The following is a 17,521-nucleotide window of genomic DNA, read 5'->3' on the forward strand; positions in this document are numbered from 1 at the left end:
GGGCGGAGACCGACCCGGGATCTGTCCGAGCAGGAAGCGAGCAGCAGCCCGGCAGGCTTCGCCGCCCGGTCCTGTGCTCGTCCCAGTCGTCGCCCTCTTCCCTCACCCTCAGCACCTCTCACCCCGCCCTCCAGCCTCACCGGCGACAGGTAGCCCCGGCGCCGCGCACCTGCCTTCTCTCCGGCACCGGTGAGTGTCCCGGAGCCCTCGCTGCGGGCTTCAGCGCCGGGCTTCCGCTTTCCCCGCCTCGGCCCTGCCTCGGGGCCTCCTCGGGCAGTCCCAGGGACGACGGCTCGGTTCGCCTCCCGAGTACGCGGGTGGGGAAGCAGGTGATGGGTGGGCCCGGGCGGCGGCGGCTCTCGGTAGTGCCAGGTGTGGTTCTCAGTTCCACAGAAGGACAGTGAGAGTCTCTTCTCATGGCATCACCGAGTTACCTTTGTAGTTCTTACCTGGCTCCCAGGTAGAAGCAGCGCAGCTCAAGTGTTCAACTCCGACGTAGACACTCCGTGATAATTTTATCTTCTTTTCAGTAAACGCTCTTAAAATTCAGTGCAGGAGGAGAGCAGCTTGTTCGGAGATGTGACGATTAGGTGATACCATTAAAAGTTTAATCACGTATAGACCAGGTTGGTACTCTGGAAAGCTGTATTTTTAGTCTCTAAGTGGTCCAGTACCTTGAATATGTTAATTTGCGGATATGGTACTGAGTAAGAACTTTTTATACCTGGTAATTTCCAAAAGCTCCTTAAAACTATTAAAATGCTCAAACTCTGGGGTTTTAATTTTAAGTAGAAAATAATTTGATAGGGCTCTTAGTGGAACATCCGTGTCAGAAATATTACCTTACAGTTTGAAAAAACGCATGACATTTTATCTGGCACGGGGTATATGTTGGAGGGACGCCTTAATCCTAACCTACAGATAGTGGGGAACTAGGAACATTGCCCCAAGTTAATAAACTACCGTACGTGCTGAATAAACGTTTCATTGCGTTATGCTCTGGTGGTGTAGATGCAATATAAGTATAGTTAGAGTTTTAAAAATTAATATTCTCAGGGTTTAGCTGAAACTGTCTTCACACTATAAAATGTGAATCTTGAACTTGGGCCGGTAGTTATCATGGTACAAAGGTTGGCAGGAAAACAGCATTTCTGTACAAATTAACTGAACTTCATAGATGTCTTGGATTGTGGTTTTCCGATTGGAAAATGTTTAGTGAAAAAAGTACCTTCCTGTCTTTTTTCGTTAATTGTAGAACTGTCACAAATGTTAGAAAGTGGGTTATAGCCAGAGCTTGAAACAATGCAGCCCTTCAAAATAGTTCATTGACTTTTAAATACTCAGCTCATTTTGAGTATTTTAAGTTGCCCAGAAATTACATTCACAATGAATGGTAAACCGAAGTAATTTGAGCCTTATGCAGATTTGCTCATTGCATTTGTATTTTCTGTGTGTTTATTGTCCTCTCAGCTTTTTAAGTTACCTTTTTGTTTTCACTAACTAATCGTAAAAGGCAGTAATAGAAGTACGAACGACTTTAAGATTATCATGATTAAAAACTAATGTATAAAACTACATATAATGTATATATATGTTCTTCATTAGTGCCTAGAAACATGAGCAAGAAAAATGTAATGAACATTATGATACTTAATGTAAATTAATGCGAGGTATTAAAAACAAAGATCATAAATAATAACCCATGGGGCTTTTCTGAAATGGAGTTTTCCCTGTTTATGTTTATGTGATCAAGTTTTAAAATAACAGTTGCCAGGAAATCGGAGAGAGGCTGAAGGCTCTTTTCTCATCCTGTTGTGACTTTGCCTGGAGTCTGTGGTGTATCATGTAGCCTTTTGTTTAGATAACTGGGCTGTGTCTGGGTTCTAAAATGCAGCTTTCTTTAGAAAGTTTTAAAGATTTTGACTACATGAAGTTTGAATAAATATAAGCATCCAAACATTTAGAAAAAAATCAACCAATTCTAATTTTATGTCGATAGTTGAGGCTCCATCTTTGATATGTAAATTGTCAGTTTTCCAAAGAGTTTTCTAACCTCTGTGAATTTTTCATTTCTATGTATTAAAATATTTATAAATAAAATATTGGGGTGGCTCAAAGGTAGTGAGTTATCTCAGTTGATCACAGTCATTTACAGGGCTAATTCCTTGTTCTACTCTTTCCCCCTTCTTACTACTACTCTTGAGTAGTCTAAAAAGAATAAATAAAAAATAAAAGATTGAAAAAAGTATTACAACTTTAACAAATCCCATATAGTTTAATTGAGATCCCCACAGTGAGATACTTCATAAAACTTTGTGAGCTAGCTCTTTGGTAGTGTAGGATTGTTGCCCATTTCCTAGGCATCTGGAAAAATCAGAACATAAACTGAGGGGCTTGATCTACAAAATAATTTTCCAGATTGGTGGTCTTGTCATTTTACAGATGAGGAAATTTAGATTGAGAGAATTAAGTACTTCTCAAGGTTATGTAGCTCCAGAGAGGCAGAGTCTGGATTTACTCCCAAGTCTTCTGACTGTGAAACCTCTGTCCTTTCCACCAGAACAGGTTGCCTTGATTTCAGTTCATTTGGTGGACTGTCCAAAAAAAAAAAAAAAACTTGCAGAACTGGTATTGTGTTAAAGATTGTAACTCAAGGTTTGAAGATGGCACCCAGGAGTAGATGTAATAGGCCATGAATGTTGTTCTGGAACCAATTTAAAATTCTGTGTCTGTCTTCATTTTCAAGTTGACAGCCTTGAACAGTGATATGATCCTGTTCTATCATTTTTGATGTAGTCCCAGATATTATACATATTGTGTGCTTTTTGTTTTTATAGGTTTATAAGAACTAAAATTAGGCTGTAATCTAAAACTGGCTTTTATTGTAGCTAAAATGAGTAGTATAATATTCCTGGTTAGGATAGAACTTTAAAATTTTCTTCTAATGAGATAGATTGTTGCCCATAAATGCAGTAGCTATCTTTTAAATGCTACATAATTAATTCTGTAATCTTAGTGGGAAAAAACTTGTTTTCAGATTATGATTAAATTGTCACCTATACTGTTGGGACAAATCTTTTTTATGGTTCACGTTTATTTCAGGAATGTTCCTTGAGCTATAATAGACATAATGGACAAAAATGAGCATATAAAGTCCAACAAACTAAGAATCATACATTTTCGCAGTAGAATGTAGTTGGGTAAATGAACAGTGAAAAGGTGGGAAGGCTGAGTTAGTTGGCTACTTTTACAGGTGGTTTCATTGTTTGGTTTGAACTATTAGGAATTTTGCATCTCAGGGATACCCATATTCAACTGTAAATATAAAACTATCATCTAAGGGCTTAATATAAGTTATTAATGGATAATCCGTGATCAGCATGTCTCCTTTTTTATTTTTATTTTTTGGTGTAGATAATCAGGAACTAACTAGAGTTAAATATGCTTAAATACTATTTTTGAGGCATTGTATAATGTTCAGAGGAACCAGGATCTTTTGTGTCGAAAGAGCTTATACTTTTACTTGACAAATTCTAGCACACTGATGGTAATCATAACATATAAGTATTAGAATATCTATTTATGGTTTTCAAAAATAAAATTTTCTTACTGATTAGAATTACATAATAGTTTGAGAAATGCACAAGTTTTCCTTGTGAGTACTAAAGCATACTACTAAAACCCAAAGAACAAATCTGGCATCTTTAGAAATCTTGCTAGTGTGAAAGAAAGAGGAAATAATTTTCTATGCAGAAAGCATGTCTCAAATGAAACCAAAACAGTGAAGCACATTCCTTTAGTTTATATTCACACAGGGTAAAATGATCACATTCATGCAGAATAACGTGTGCAAAGGAAGCTCCTGGCAAAAACACAGGCATCTGTTATGTATGTTACATCACTTATTATTTTATTGGAAAGTAACCTGCTGACTAACCTTTACAAGGTAAGATGTTTTGTGTGACAGAATATTTTGATTTCTAGTATATGTGGATGAGTATCTTTTTCAATAAATATTTACTGAGGGCCCACTGTGTTTTGTGGTAAGATCATAGGTGTGAACTGGTTCCTCCCTGTCCTGGCAGATCTTTGGATCTAGGAAATAGGAAGAGTAGCAGAGATGTAAAAAGATAAGTAGAAACCATCCATTTAAAATCCAAAGATTTTTATGTCAGAAGTTAATAGGGGCTGGCTGGTTAGCTCAGTTGGTTAGTAACACCAAGGTCAAAAGTTCAGATCCTGATACCGACCAGCCACCAAAAACAAATAAGCCAAAAAAAAAAAAAAGTTAATACTTTACATTTGTATGGCATTTCATTGTTTTGAAATCATTTTACATGCATTTAATCCCTAAAACGACTTGATGAAGTAGATGTAGTAAATTTATTCCAATTTTGCAGATGAGAAAATGGAGTCTCAAAACATTAAAAATTACTTAAAATTAAGTAACTTGTTCAAGGTCATATGGCCACTTAGAAGCACTGCTGACAATGGAACCTCTATCTGTATTCCCAAAGTAGTAGGTCCTGTCTCTCCCTCCACACACCGGTTCCCACCTCTCAATACTTCTCTACCTCCTCGATGTTAGTTGGGGTTAGTCGCTTAGCAGTGACTTATTTCATCTTATGGTTTTAATTCAGATGGATGATTGTTAAACAGGTACAGGTGTTTTTTTGTTTCGTTTTAATAGAAGGTGGAAGATGAGCATGATGCTTCATTATGAATTACTTTAACATTTTTAATAGATTAATGGATGTGATTGTTAATTAGCTTTTCTAGTTGGGAGAATTTTTAAAGAAAATCAACATTTAAAAAGGAGAAAAATGTTCTGAGGGAATTTTGAAAATAACTTGTATTACTTGGCACATTGACATTGATATGATGATTCTTCCTATTTTTGTAAAGACTCACTGAAGAGCTGTTGTGAGTCTGCATTAGTTTCTTTATGCCTTTTCATTTAAAACATATTTAAGTGTCTACCACGGACCAGGCACTGTTCTAAGTGCTGACGATACAGTGATTAAATTAAGGCTAAGTCCCTGTACTGAGTGACATTTTATTGTTGTTTTGAATTGTTAATTATAGACTCTTCATACTAGTATGTAGTCAACAGGGCTGACCCTAAAGTTGGGAAATGGACAGTTGTCAAAGTGGTGCAATTTGAGAGCTACTTACTTGCTCTAAAATATTCTACTCCTGGCCTTCCCTCTGTTGGAGACTCTCAGTCCATTGGGTTGTAGCCCGGTTACCAGCCTGCTCTTAGTAAATGAGTATGTTCCATCATTTAGCACAGTCTCGGGAAACAAGGCTGAGAGTAAATAAATGAGACCTAGAACTCATACCTTGGTGTTGTAAGAGAAGGGGTTGGCAAAGTATAATTTTAATAGCAGCTATTGTTTGTTGAGGTATTGCCATGTGTCAGATACTATGCCAAGCAACTACTTTATGTACATTAGCTCAGTTAATCACTGTGTCACCTCAGTGAGGTTGGCGTAATGACCTTCATTTTACAGATTAGGAAACTGAGGCACAGAGATTTGCTTATGCTTACAGCCAACCCTTGGTTGCGCTGGAATTTGGATCCCTTTTAATACTTAGCATGCAGTAGATGCTCATGTGGGAAGAGTACTTGTATATATACAGACATCTGATATTGTATTGGCAGCACGTGGCAGATCTTGTAGGTGGAAGTACTTGGTGAGGGAATGATGGTGGAGAGAGTCAAGAGAGCTTGTTGGGTGAGTGATTGGAATTCGGGGTGACGGGAGGGTATTGCTTGCCTAACTGCTTGGCCCTCAAGCTTAATCCACCTTGTGACCAAAATTAAGCACAAGTGCTTACTTGTCCAGATTATGACCAAGAGGAGAGGCAGACCTAAGGTGATCCTGGTTTTGCCATTCATTAACTTAGTCAAATTACTTAGTTTCTCTGGGTTTCAGTTTTCTCATCTGTAAAATGGAGGTAAACTATATGAGCCTTACCTACCTGGTGTTTGTTGTGAGGAATGAATTACATAAGAATACGTGTAAAGCACATATCATACTCCTGGCGCATAGTTAGTGTATGTTATTGTTGTTACTCCTCCTCTTCTTCTTCTTCTTTTTTTTTTTTTTTTTTTCTATGTTTAATTTGGCATTTTCATCCAAAAGGAAAAAAGCAGTATAGTAGAGATTTGGGTGGAATCTTGAAGTTGACCACTTTTAAGTAGATCTGAAACTTAGATGTGCATCAGAATTACCTGGGGAAATAGTAAAAAAACACACAAATCAGGAAGGTGTGGGTGGGACCTGGCATTCCAAGCTTCTCTGTTGATTTACATGTGCACCAAAATTTGAGAACTGCTGGTTTAAATCTTTTCTTCATGCTGTGGTTAGGGAGGTGTCACCAATAATAATAAATTGCTTGGATTAACCAGGTATTATATGTTAGAAGGAAGTGAAATATCGGTTACCAGAATCTCTTCACTAATTTTTATTTTTTTTAAAGATTATTTGGGGTTTATTTATATTGAGAGAACAATACAGTGTTAAATTTCACACTTAAATTGTAGGGATAGTTCTAACTTATTAACCAGCCTCATTTGGAAAGTTAGTCATATTTGATTTTTAAACAAGTAGCAATATTTTATGAATACGTGCTTGTATAAATCTTAAGAACTTTTTAAAACTTTAAAATGGGATTTCTTTAGATGGTGTACTGTTGAATAATCAGACTTGATATTGTTAGACATATCAGGCAAAGTCCCAACAGGAAAGAGATTTCATCCTTGATGGTTCAAGTGAAGAGACTTTGAAGAGGTTAGCGAACAAACAAGGGTGGCAAAGCACCCAGGGACTAGCAGCCCTAAGTCCTTAATTCTTTAGAGATTCCCAGGGCAGAGAGCTGGCATTGTGGAGGAGGGCCTGTGGGAGTTTTGGCTTTGAGGCAGCGGGAAAGGGAGGGGACCTCTCCTCCCTCTGCCTTTGGTCTCTGCCAGTGACTTCATTGCTAGAACCCAGCTGGGGAGCTCAAGTAATGATCTCTGCAGGCCTGTCCTTGCAGGGCAAGAGCAGAGTATACAAGTGTTGAGGATGCAGTAGAACAACTGGAGAATAACTAGGACGTTAATTAGAACCTTTGGGAATTTGTAGTATTTCCTTGGTGCATTCTAAATAACTTTTAGCATTTTGATACCTTACAGAATGCTTGGGACTACTTACACATGCTTTTAGAAAATAGTTTATCCAGTTTCTCATTTAACCAAACAGTTTTAGGAACTTTTGATGATCCCTATAACCCATTGAGAAACATACTCTAGGTCTGTTAACATAGTGCGTTTTTTTGTTGTTGTTGTGTCTGGCCGGTATAGGGTCACACCTGTGACCTTGGTGTTATAAGGCTGTGTTCTAACCAACTGATAAAGCACTTTTATTAATACATTGTTGCACCTTGATGTGTTTTTCAGAAGTTTTCTCCTTTGGGTAGTCTTGATTTAATGGGATAAATGCCTTTCATTAAAAAGTCTTTTAATGACTAAATTAAAAAAACTTTGGCAAGAAAAGCCCTTTGCCTTGTGGAATTTATACTTCCTGGTCTTTTTTGATAGCAGAAACATCAGAGCACAGTGTTGATGTTGTATAACAATTAATAGAAGTAAGACTATTGTGAAATAATTGTTGTTCCTCCTCAAGTCCTTTTGAAGAAACATTAAATTTCTGTATAAATCTGTTGCAATTTGCTGTTATTCAGCTGTCTTCTGCTAATGCCAGTTTTACCTAAATTAATCTTAATTATGGCAAAAAGTTCATGCTCTTTAGCTTGGATAGATTCCTAAGGGTTACTAAAGAAATACATTTCTTTCTTTTCAAAGGATCTTATTATGTAAGCAGTACTTCCCCCAGACAATTAGTTATGTCTTATATTTTCTTTCTGCTCTTGAGAGTTCAAGGGAAAAAGAAGTACAAAATTGAGAAGCAGCTTGAAGTGGGTCTTGTTCACAGTTTCCAGAAAAGGAAGAGCCCTATTTCCTAGAGATGAGCAAATTAATCAAATAGCAAGCACCTGGCTATAAGAATTTAGCATACTAATAAAGGATACTTCTGGATTTTGTAATTAATTAAAAAAAATGAATAAGTTTCTCAGTTTGTCTTTGTAAAAAGAGAATGGTGAAAATGAGAAACAAGTTTGGAATCTTTATTAAATGGCACCCATGCTTGGAAGTCACACATTTAGATATTTTCTCTGTAAGTGGGCCAAAAAAAAAATTGCAAACATTTGTGGGATCTTCTAAAAACATGTTGTTTATTTTGATTAGACACTGATAGAATTAGTATCCCGCAGGAGAAAATTGAGGCCGTTGGTTTTTCCATGTTATGTTCTTTGAATTTCCCTGATTTGAGGATTGAGTTATTCTAGAGAGAACTTTTCTCTTCCTTGTTATTTTTTTTTCTAAAATTAGATGAAACAGCTGTGTTTTGGTTTGTGGGCATGATTTGCTGTTATTCTTTTGGTCTTAGTATTTGGGGGCAGAACAAAGAACATGTGTGTGTTTTGAAGAGGAATGTATTAGTTTCTCTGCTTTTCCTGTTCATCATTGTTGATCTTGACGATTAGAAGAGCAAGAGGATTTATGTATCTGTTTCGCTTGTGCTTCAGATTTCAAACAAAACCATGGCTTCTGTTGGCCACTGAGATGATGGAGAAAACAGATGAATGTAAAGTGTAAAAGTAGTCACCATGTACTCAAATGGCTAATTGAGGAGGTTTATGTTAGTTTAACAAAGATTTTCTGTCAGGTTTGGGGAGAGGGGGGAAGGAGGATGGAAATTAAATGAGTTTGATCATGATCATATGACCGGTTGTCACCACAGATGCCTTAGAAACCAGAAAAATATTTATTTTAATCAGAATTTTATATTTCATAGGGATACATTCTACTAAGTTTGGTTCTTGGAAAGGAAGGCGGCATAAATTTGGAATAAAGCAGTTGTTTAATTTGGTGATTTTAATGAGTTATTAGCGAAAATGGAGATAGCCTAACAGCTGCATACAATGATGTTAGTGTGTCAGAAAGTTGGCTATAATTTATGAAAGGTGTGCTTCTGGAACTGGTCCAGAATGTTATGGACTTTGGTCTTGTTTGTTTCCTACCGTTTGGCATATAACATTGACATATTAGTATTTTCAGGACATATGGACAACTGAGTAGGTCAGCATGATTGAACAGTGAAAGGTTTATGTCAGATGGCTTGGGGGTGGCAGGCAGTATATTGTAATGATGGACTGAATGAATGATCTAAAGTCATTAGAAGAGTACAATTATAACGGTTCTTGAGGACCAATGATTTACTAACACTTTGAACATTTTGCAGTTATTTTCTCATTTAATTGTTGTGTTAACCTTATGCAGTGGCTACTCTTATTATCCCGTTTTACAACTGAGAGAGCTGAGGCAAGTAACTTGCTAAGGTGATAGTAGTGAGTGGCAGAGCTGAATGATGCCTTCAGGTAGTTTGGCTCCAGAGTCTTTGCCCCATTTAGAATTTTAAGTACCCTTTTTCAGTGTGTTCTTTTAAAGATTCAGAGCTTTGAAAATCCCTTAAGGATTAATCTGTTCTGTCTTTATGTATCTACACAAGGGATGGTAAAGTCATGACACTCTTGCAGCTTGTCCACTCTCAGCAATAAGGCAGATAGCTCCTCTGTGATATCCACTTTCTGCTGAGTCCAGACTCTCAGATTCCTGCTCCAGCCTCCTCTGACAGCTGATGAGAAAGAGAGACCTCCTGGACACACAGAGTCTAAGCCATTCCTTACAGCTCTTGTCTTTTACATATTTGATGTATGTGCTTTAAACAAATGTATTCCTGTAAAGTTTAGTGCAAATTAAATAATGAATTGAATTGTAATTTTTTTTTACTATCCTGGGAAAGCTTTCTATTTAAAGGATCCCGATGGTGATTTCTTTTATAAAGGGAAGAATCTTTTTGTAGAACAAATTATTGTTTTCTAGATTATACTAATATTGATTTTTTACACATTACTTTTGCATAAACATAGTTCAAGCTAAGTACACATTTGGTATAAATATGCCAAAGTGAAATTTAATCTCATATCATCCTTCATATTACTAATAAAAAAGGACAATAGTTTTAAAATAAATAAAAGATAATAGTTTTTTTCCTTAAATGTCATTTGTTGGATTTGGACTAAAATGTACCTTTAGTAGGCTTACATACAGTAAGAATGATATTCTTTTAAGCATTGGGTTGAGGTTAATATATAGCACAGTAGTATATTCTTTTTGTGTTGTAAAATTCATTAGATAAATACTGTTCTGCTGTTTAAGTGCTGAAATCAGTGTTTTATATGACTGAAATAAATTCTTTTTAAATAACACAAATTTTAGAGAGATAATTTAAAAATTGTTACAGTTTAAAGGCAGACACTGTTTGGAAAGCATTTTTTACGTACCTCTGGGTAAAATATTTATTTTCTGTACCTAATATCATGCTAATGAGGGCTTGATCCTAGATTAATTGTAATTCTGTGTTCTGTCCCTAACCATTCAACACTCAACAGTGACTACTCTGAAACTTCCTAATTAATAGATCCAGTGGCCTCATTTAGATCATTGTTTTTTTCCAGCCTCTTTAGCTTTTGACCAACAAATCTTCCTTGAGCGCTTTCCTCCTAGATTCTGTAGTCATATACTCTCAGGTCTCTGACTTCCTATTTTGTTTTTGCTGTTTATTTTCTTCTGCCCATGCCTTTACTGTTCATGCTTTTACAAAATCCTGTCTTGGCACTTTGCTCTACTCTCTTGTTATTTTTGGTAATTACGTCAGCCGCGTAGTTCCAACGCTCATCTTTATGTAGATTTTTCCAAAATTTCTTCCTGTATCATCTTGACCAGCATTTCCAAACTGATCCTCTGTAGCTATCTTAAAATTTCGTATATTCCCATCAAATCCGTCTCCTTTCAGAAACTTGCATCTTCTTTTTCCCTTATGATACCATTATTACCATGGAGGGTTTCTGCCCTGAACTGTCATTCATCTTTTCCCCTCTTCACTTGCCAGATTCTATCAGTTGCCAAACCCTGTTCTGCCTCTGGAAGTTTGTCTTTTACTTTCTACTTCCTCTAACTGAGTACAGGCCTCATTACTTTTCCTCCCAGATACGTTACCCTGTGTTTGGCACTTTTTCTCAACATATCTTGTGCATTACCATTGAGGTTATATTCAGTTGCTCAGTAAGAATCCCCAGCAGCCCTCCATTAATAAGTTTTAGAATCCAAACATTTATTGTGGGATTTGAAGCCCTTTGTGACCTAAATGTTGGCCCACTTTTCCACTACAGAACTCATCACATCTCTGCCATTCTACTGTGCTCTAGCTCCATTGACCTATTTGTAATGCAGGTCCTCTTTTTCTCTCTCTTTACTCTTGCTCAGACAGACCCTTTGTCTGGAATTCACTTTCCTTTTGTCAGTTTTACCCATCTTTCAGGACCTGCTTAAATTAAATCTTTCAAAGCAGCCTTCCCAAATTTACTATTTGGAATTATACCTGTACTGTATTATTATGTCCATCATAGATTATGTGATGTATGTGTACCTTCCTTTATTCTCTCCTGCTCTCACTGGATTGTGAATGTCAGAGTGCATGAACTGCCTGGCAAGAGGCATTGTAAGGTTTTGTGTAAATCAGTGGATCTCAGGTCTCAGACTCTTTTACACTCTTAAAAATTATTGGAAAGATTTTGTTTATGTGTGTTACATCTATTGATATTTACTGTATTAGAAATTAAAATTTAGAAATTTAAAAATTATTTAATCCATTTAAAAATGTCAATTATAAATGCATATTAACAGAAATAACATATTTTGTTGAAAAATAACTATTCTCCAAAACAAAAATTAGTGATAAGTGGCACTGTTTTATATTTCTGTAAGTCTTTTTAATGTGTACCTTAATAGAAGACGCCTGGATTGTCATATTTGCTTATGCATTCAGTTTGTTGCAATATGTTCTTTTGTTTGTAGTACTTACTGTATGTGAAGAAAATTTGGCCTCACACAGATAGTTTGTTGGGAAGGGGAGAAGTATTTATTTAATCTCTTCAGATGATTGTATGTATTTTTCTTTAATCCTTTACCAAAACTCAGCAAGTGGTAATTTCTTAAAGTTCCAAGGGTAGAGTCTTAAATGATATCAGTGAACTTTTAGCTCTGTGTTACATTACAATCCATTGGTCTCTTTTGCACTCTGAATGGATCTTTTACGCATGCATGATTTTATTACATGATGTATTGGTCATTTGGAACATAATGTTTCACTGAGTTATGCAGATCCTCTAAATTTATGTAATATTAAAAATTATATTCTGATCTTATCAGAAACATCTTTAAATGCTGGAAAGCTGTTATGCTCACAAAGGCAGATATAAGTTCTACTTTTGTTTTTTTCATTTGAAAACAAATTTTCATTGCCAGCAAATATTGTTCGTTGCTTTCCAGTTAACGACGGGCTTCACTCAAAACAAAAACCAAAAACAACCAAAAAACCCCCATGTCTGTCAGATACCCAGTTTGAATAGCCACGGTTTATCATTTCTTTCAAGCAAGAATGGTGTTCATGAAGAAAAAAGGGCAGTTCCTGAAAGTCACAACTCAAAACATTTTCACAGGTATTTTCTTTGAGGCAACCATCATACTTTAAGCTGCAGAAGTGCTTTATGTGTGAATTTTTTCCCATTTCTTCATACTTAATATTAAAAAGATGTGTATTCTAGAATTAGGATGTAATAACATTAATAATTATTACTGCTTCATCAAGTGCATTCTTAAATGAAACAGTATTTTTTTTTTTTTTTTTTGCCTGTAATATAGTGGCTGTTGGTATGATTTGATGCCACTGCCTTGATGCTAGCCAAAGCTCTAGAAGTTTTGCCTGTCATTGCTTCCACATCATTAAAGCAAATGTAACCACAGTTAAAAAAGGCAAATGTCTTAGTATTGTTTTGAAAAAGTTTGACTTTGTTGACTTTCTGAAAAGGTCTCGAAGATCTCCAGGGCCTTATTGACCATACTTGGAGAGAACTGCTGGTCTGGATACTTGTCCACTTGTGTTGTGAATGTGTTCAGTTTTCATGTAGACTAGACATGTAGAAGCCTAGAATGTTATAATTGGACATTACCCCAAAGTTAAGTTAATTCTAGTTCCTTACTAAGAAGTTGAGGAAACTGAGCTTTAGAGAGGTTAAGAGATTTGATGAAGATCATACAGGTAAATTAGTGGCAGAACTGAAAAATATTCATGTCTCTTCCAGTTCATTTTTTTCTGTCAGTATTATGCAGTTAAAAAATTTAGAGGTAATTAAAATCAGAGCAGAACCAAATGAAATAGAGATCAAAAATACGATACAAAAGATCAATGAAACAAAAAGTTGGTTTTTTGAGAAGATAAACAAAATAGACAAACTACTAGCCAGACTAAGAAAAGAAGACCCAAATATCACAAATCAGAAATGAAAAAGGGGATATCATGACTGATACTGCAGAAGTACAAAGAATCATTAGAGATTACTATGAACAACTATACACCAACAAATTTGAAAACCTGGAGGAAATGGATAAATTTCTAGACACCTGCAAACTACCAAGACTGAATCATGAAGACACAGGAAAAACTGAACAACCAGTAATGAGCAATGAGATTGAAGTGGTAATCAGAAAGCTTCCAACAAAGAAAAGCCCAGGACGAGATGGCTTCAGTGCTGAATTCTACCAAACCTTTAAAGAAGAATTAATACCAGTTCTTACCAAACTATTCCAAAAAATTAAAATAGAAAGCATTCTACCAAACTCGTTTTATGAAGCCAGCATCAACCTGATACCAAAACCAAAGATACAGCAACAACAAAAAAACTACAGGCCAATATTCTTGATGAATTTAGATGCTAAAATCCTCAACAAAATACTAGCAAACAGAATACAGCAACTTATCAAAAAGATTATATGCCATGGTCAAGTGGGACTTATCCCAGGAATGCAAGGATGGTTCAACACACGCTAGTCAATAAATATGATACATCACATTAACAAAGTCAAGAACAAAACCATATGATCATCTCAACAGATGCAGAAAAAAAAAAAAAATATATATATATATATTTTTTCCTTTTTGTCTTTTTTCTTGACCGGCAACGGATCGCAACCCTCAGTGTCGCGCCCGTACCAGACCGGGACCGGCAATGGGATCGCAACCCTCGGTGTTGCGCCCGCACCTCGCTCAGCCAGTGAGCCGCCGGTCTGTATGTGGGATCCGAACCCTCGGCGGGAGCGCCGCTGCGCTCCCAAGTGGCGCACTGTAGCAGTGCGCCACCGGGCCGGCCCCATATATATATATTTTTGACCGGTAAGGGGATTGCAACCCTTGGCACAGTGTGGTCAGCACCACGCTCAGCCAGTGAGCACAACATCCATCCCTATATAGGATCCGAACCCGCAGCCTTGGCGCTACCAGTGCCGCACTCTCCCAAGTAAAAAAAAATATTTGACAAAATTCAACAGTTCTTCATGATAAAGACTCTCAACAAATTAGGTATAGAAGGAAGGTATCTCAATGTGATAAAAGCCATATACAATAAATCCACTGCCAGTATCATCCTGAATGGGGAAAAGCTGAAAGCTTTCCCCTTAAGATCAGGAATAAGACAAGGATGCCAACTTTCTCCATTCCTATTTAACATAGTTTTGGAAGTACTTGCCAGAGCAATTAGACAAGAGAAAGAAATATAGGGCATCCAAATAGGTAAAGAGGAAAATCAAATTGTCCTTGTTCTCAGATGACATAATTCTGTATATAGAAAATCCAAGAGACTCTACCAAAAAACTCTTAGAACTGATACATTCAGTAAGGGTGCTGGGTACAAAGTCAATATACAAAAATCAGTAGCATTGTTGTATTCCAACAACAAACTGGAAGAAAAAGAGATCAAGAAAGCAAGCCCATTTACAATAGTCACAAAAAACCCAACAAAATACCTAGGAGTAAATCTAACCAAAGAGGTGAAAGATCTCTACAAATAGAACTACAAGTTACTACTGAGAGAAATTAAAGAAGACACTAGAAGATGGAAAAACATTCCTTGTTTGTGGATTGGAAGAATCAATGTAATAAAAATTTCCATACTACCCAAAGCCATCTACAGATTTAATGCGATTCCCATCAAAATACCAATGACATTCTTCACAGAAATAGAAAAAACAATCCTAACGTCATATAGAATGACAAAAGACCCTGAATAACTGAAGCAATCCTGAGCAAAAAAATGTAAAGCCAGAGGCATTACACTTCCTGACTTCAAAGTATATCACAAATCTGTAGTAACAAAAACAGCATGGTACTGGCATAAAAACAGACACGTGGACCAATGGGACAGAATAGAGAACCCAGAAATCAACCCATGTACAACCAACCAGCTGATCTTTGATAAGGGCACCAGGACCATACATTGGGGAAAAGACTGCCTCTTCAACAAATGGTGCTGGGAAAACTGGATATCCATTTGTAGAAGAATGAAACTTGATCTGTACCTCTCACCATATACCAAAATCAATTCAAAATATGAATTAGAGACTTAAATGTAAGTCCTGAAACTTTAAAACTCCTAGAAGAAAGCGTAAGGAAAACACTCCAGGATTTAGGACTGGGCAATGACTTTATGAATAACACCCTAAAAGCACAAGCAACAAAAGAAAAAGTCAGTGGGATTATATCAAACTAAAAAGCTTCTGCACAGCAAAGGAAACAATCAATAGTGTGAAAAGACATTCTATAGAATGGGAGAAAATATTTGCAAACTATGCATCTGACAAGGGATTAATATCCAGAATATATAAAGAGCTCAGGCAACTTTACAGCAAAAAACCAAATAAACCAATTAAAAAATGGGCAAAGGAGCTGAATAGACATTTCTCAAAGGAAGACATACAAATGGTCAACAGGTATATGAGAAAATGCTCACCATCACTAATCATCAGGGAGATGCAAATCAAAACTACTTTGAGATATCACCTCACCCCAATCAGGCTGGCTATTATAAAAAAGACTGAGAAAAACAAATGTTGACAAGGATGTGGAGAAAGAGGAACCCTTCTGCACTGTCACTGGGACTGTAAATTAGTACAGCCATTATGGAGAACAGTATGGAGGTTCCTTAAACAACTACAGATAGATCTTCCATATGATCCAGCAGTCCCACTACTGGGGATATATCCACAGGATTGGAAAATATCAGGTCAAAAGGATACCTGTGCTGCCATGTTTATTGCAGCTCTATTTACAATAGCCAGGTGGTGGAACCAACCTAAATGTCCATTGATGGATGACTGGATAAGGAAATTGTGGTATATATACACACTGGAATACTACTAAGCCACAATAAAGAATGAAATTCCACTATTTGCAGTAACGTGAATGAGCCTGGAGAAAATTATTCTAAGTGAAACAACCCAGGTACAGAAAGAGAAATACCACTTGTTCTCACTCATAACCAGGAACTCATAAATAAACAAATGAACAATAAAGAGAGACAGAGAGAAAGAAACGACAATCACAGTAATACGTTGAACTTTTAGAAAACTAGAGGGCGAAAAAGTGGAGGGGATGGGGGAGGGAGGGGGCTAATGAGGAATTGGTCAACAGGACACAAGGGATGATTGTGCATTGTAATGATGAATAAGTTAACTCTACCAATCTAACCACCACACATTTGTACACAGTTGTTGAAAATGAATATTGTACCCCACATGTATGTATAATAAGTTATGTAAAAAAATAATTTAGAGGTAATTTTAGGTACATTTTATATAATGCTATGACTAGAAAACAAGCATTTCTTTTTGTGCTATGATAGTGTCAAATAAAATTCCTTAGCAGAGGGATTTTTGAAGTGTTACCCTAAGATCAGCTTTAATCTATTTTTTCACCTCTTTTTCAAATTCCATTGACATGAAATTGATTGCTCTGATTAGGTGGAAGATTAAGTGAGAAATTGAAATAATTTGGCATTTAACATGTCAAATTATTCTGATTCATTAATGATGTACAGAAGGCAAAATAAACAGCAAACAGCAAAAAACTTCAAAATTTGGCAAAAAACTTCAAAATATACCCCAGTAAGAATAAGTATCATCAGTTTGATGTTGACGAGAGCAGTATGTGATTACATATATAAAAGTGAAAAATAGTTGAGCATTTTTAAGAAGGTAATTTTTTTAAAAAGTATTTTATTGTGGAAAGTTTTAAGCATATTTAGAAAAGGGGAGAAGAGCTTATGAACCACTAAGTATGTACCCATCACCCTAATTCAAGTTATCAACTCATAGCTAATCTTGTTTTACCTTTTTCTTTATAATTGTTCCCTCTCCCATGGATGATTTTGAGTCAAATCCCAGATATGATATAATTTCATCAGCCATAAACATTTGTAGGAGAAAGCAAATGGAAAGGACATTCTTGGGTGGGAGGGGGGA

General features: G+C 36.4%; 1 protein-coding gene across 1 annotated transcript in view; it reads left to right on the forward strand.

Moving 5' to 3' along the window:
* The first annotated feature begins 53 nt into the window (after nt 1-53).
* LOC103595560 (unconventional myosin-VI) overlaps nt 54-17,521 on the forward strand; it is a 116,759-nt gene continuing 99,291 nt past the window's right edge. Inside the window, exon 1 of the mRNA XM_008578982.1 lies at nt 54-189. The gene's annotated coding sequence lies outside the window, so the exon portion shown is untranslated. The remainder of the gene's footprint in view (nt 190-17,521) is intronic.

Source organism: Galeopterus variegatus, unplaced genomic scaffold (assembly GCF_000696425.1).
Source record: "Galeopterus variegatus unplaced genomic scaffold, G_variegatus-3.0.2 Scaffold1793, whole genome shotgun sequence".
Classification (NCBI taxonomy): Eukaryota; Metazoa; Chordata; class Mammalia; order Dermoptera; family Cynocephalidae; genus Galeopterus; species Galeopterus variegatus.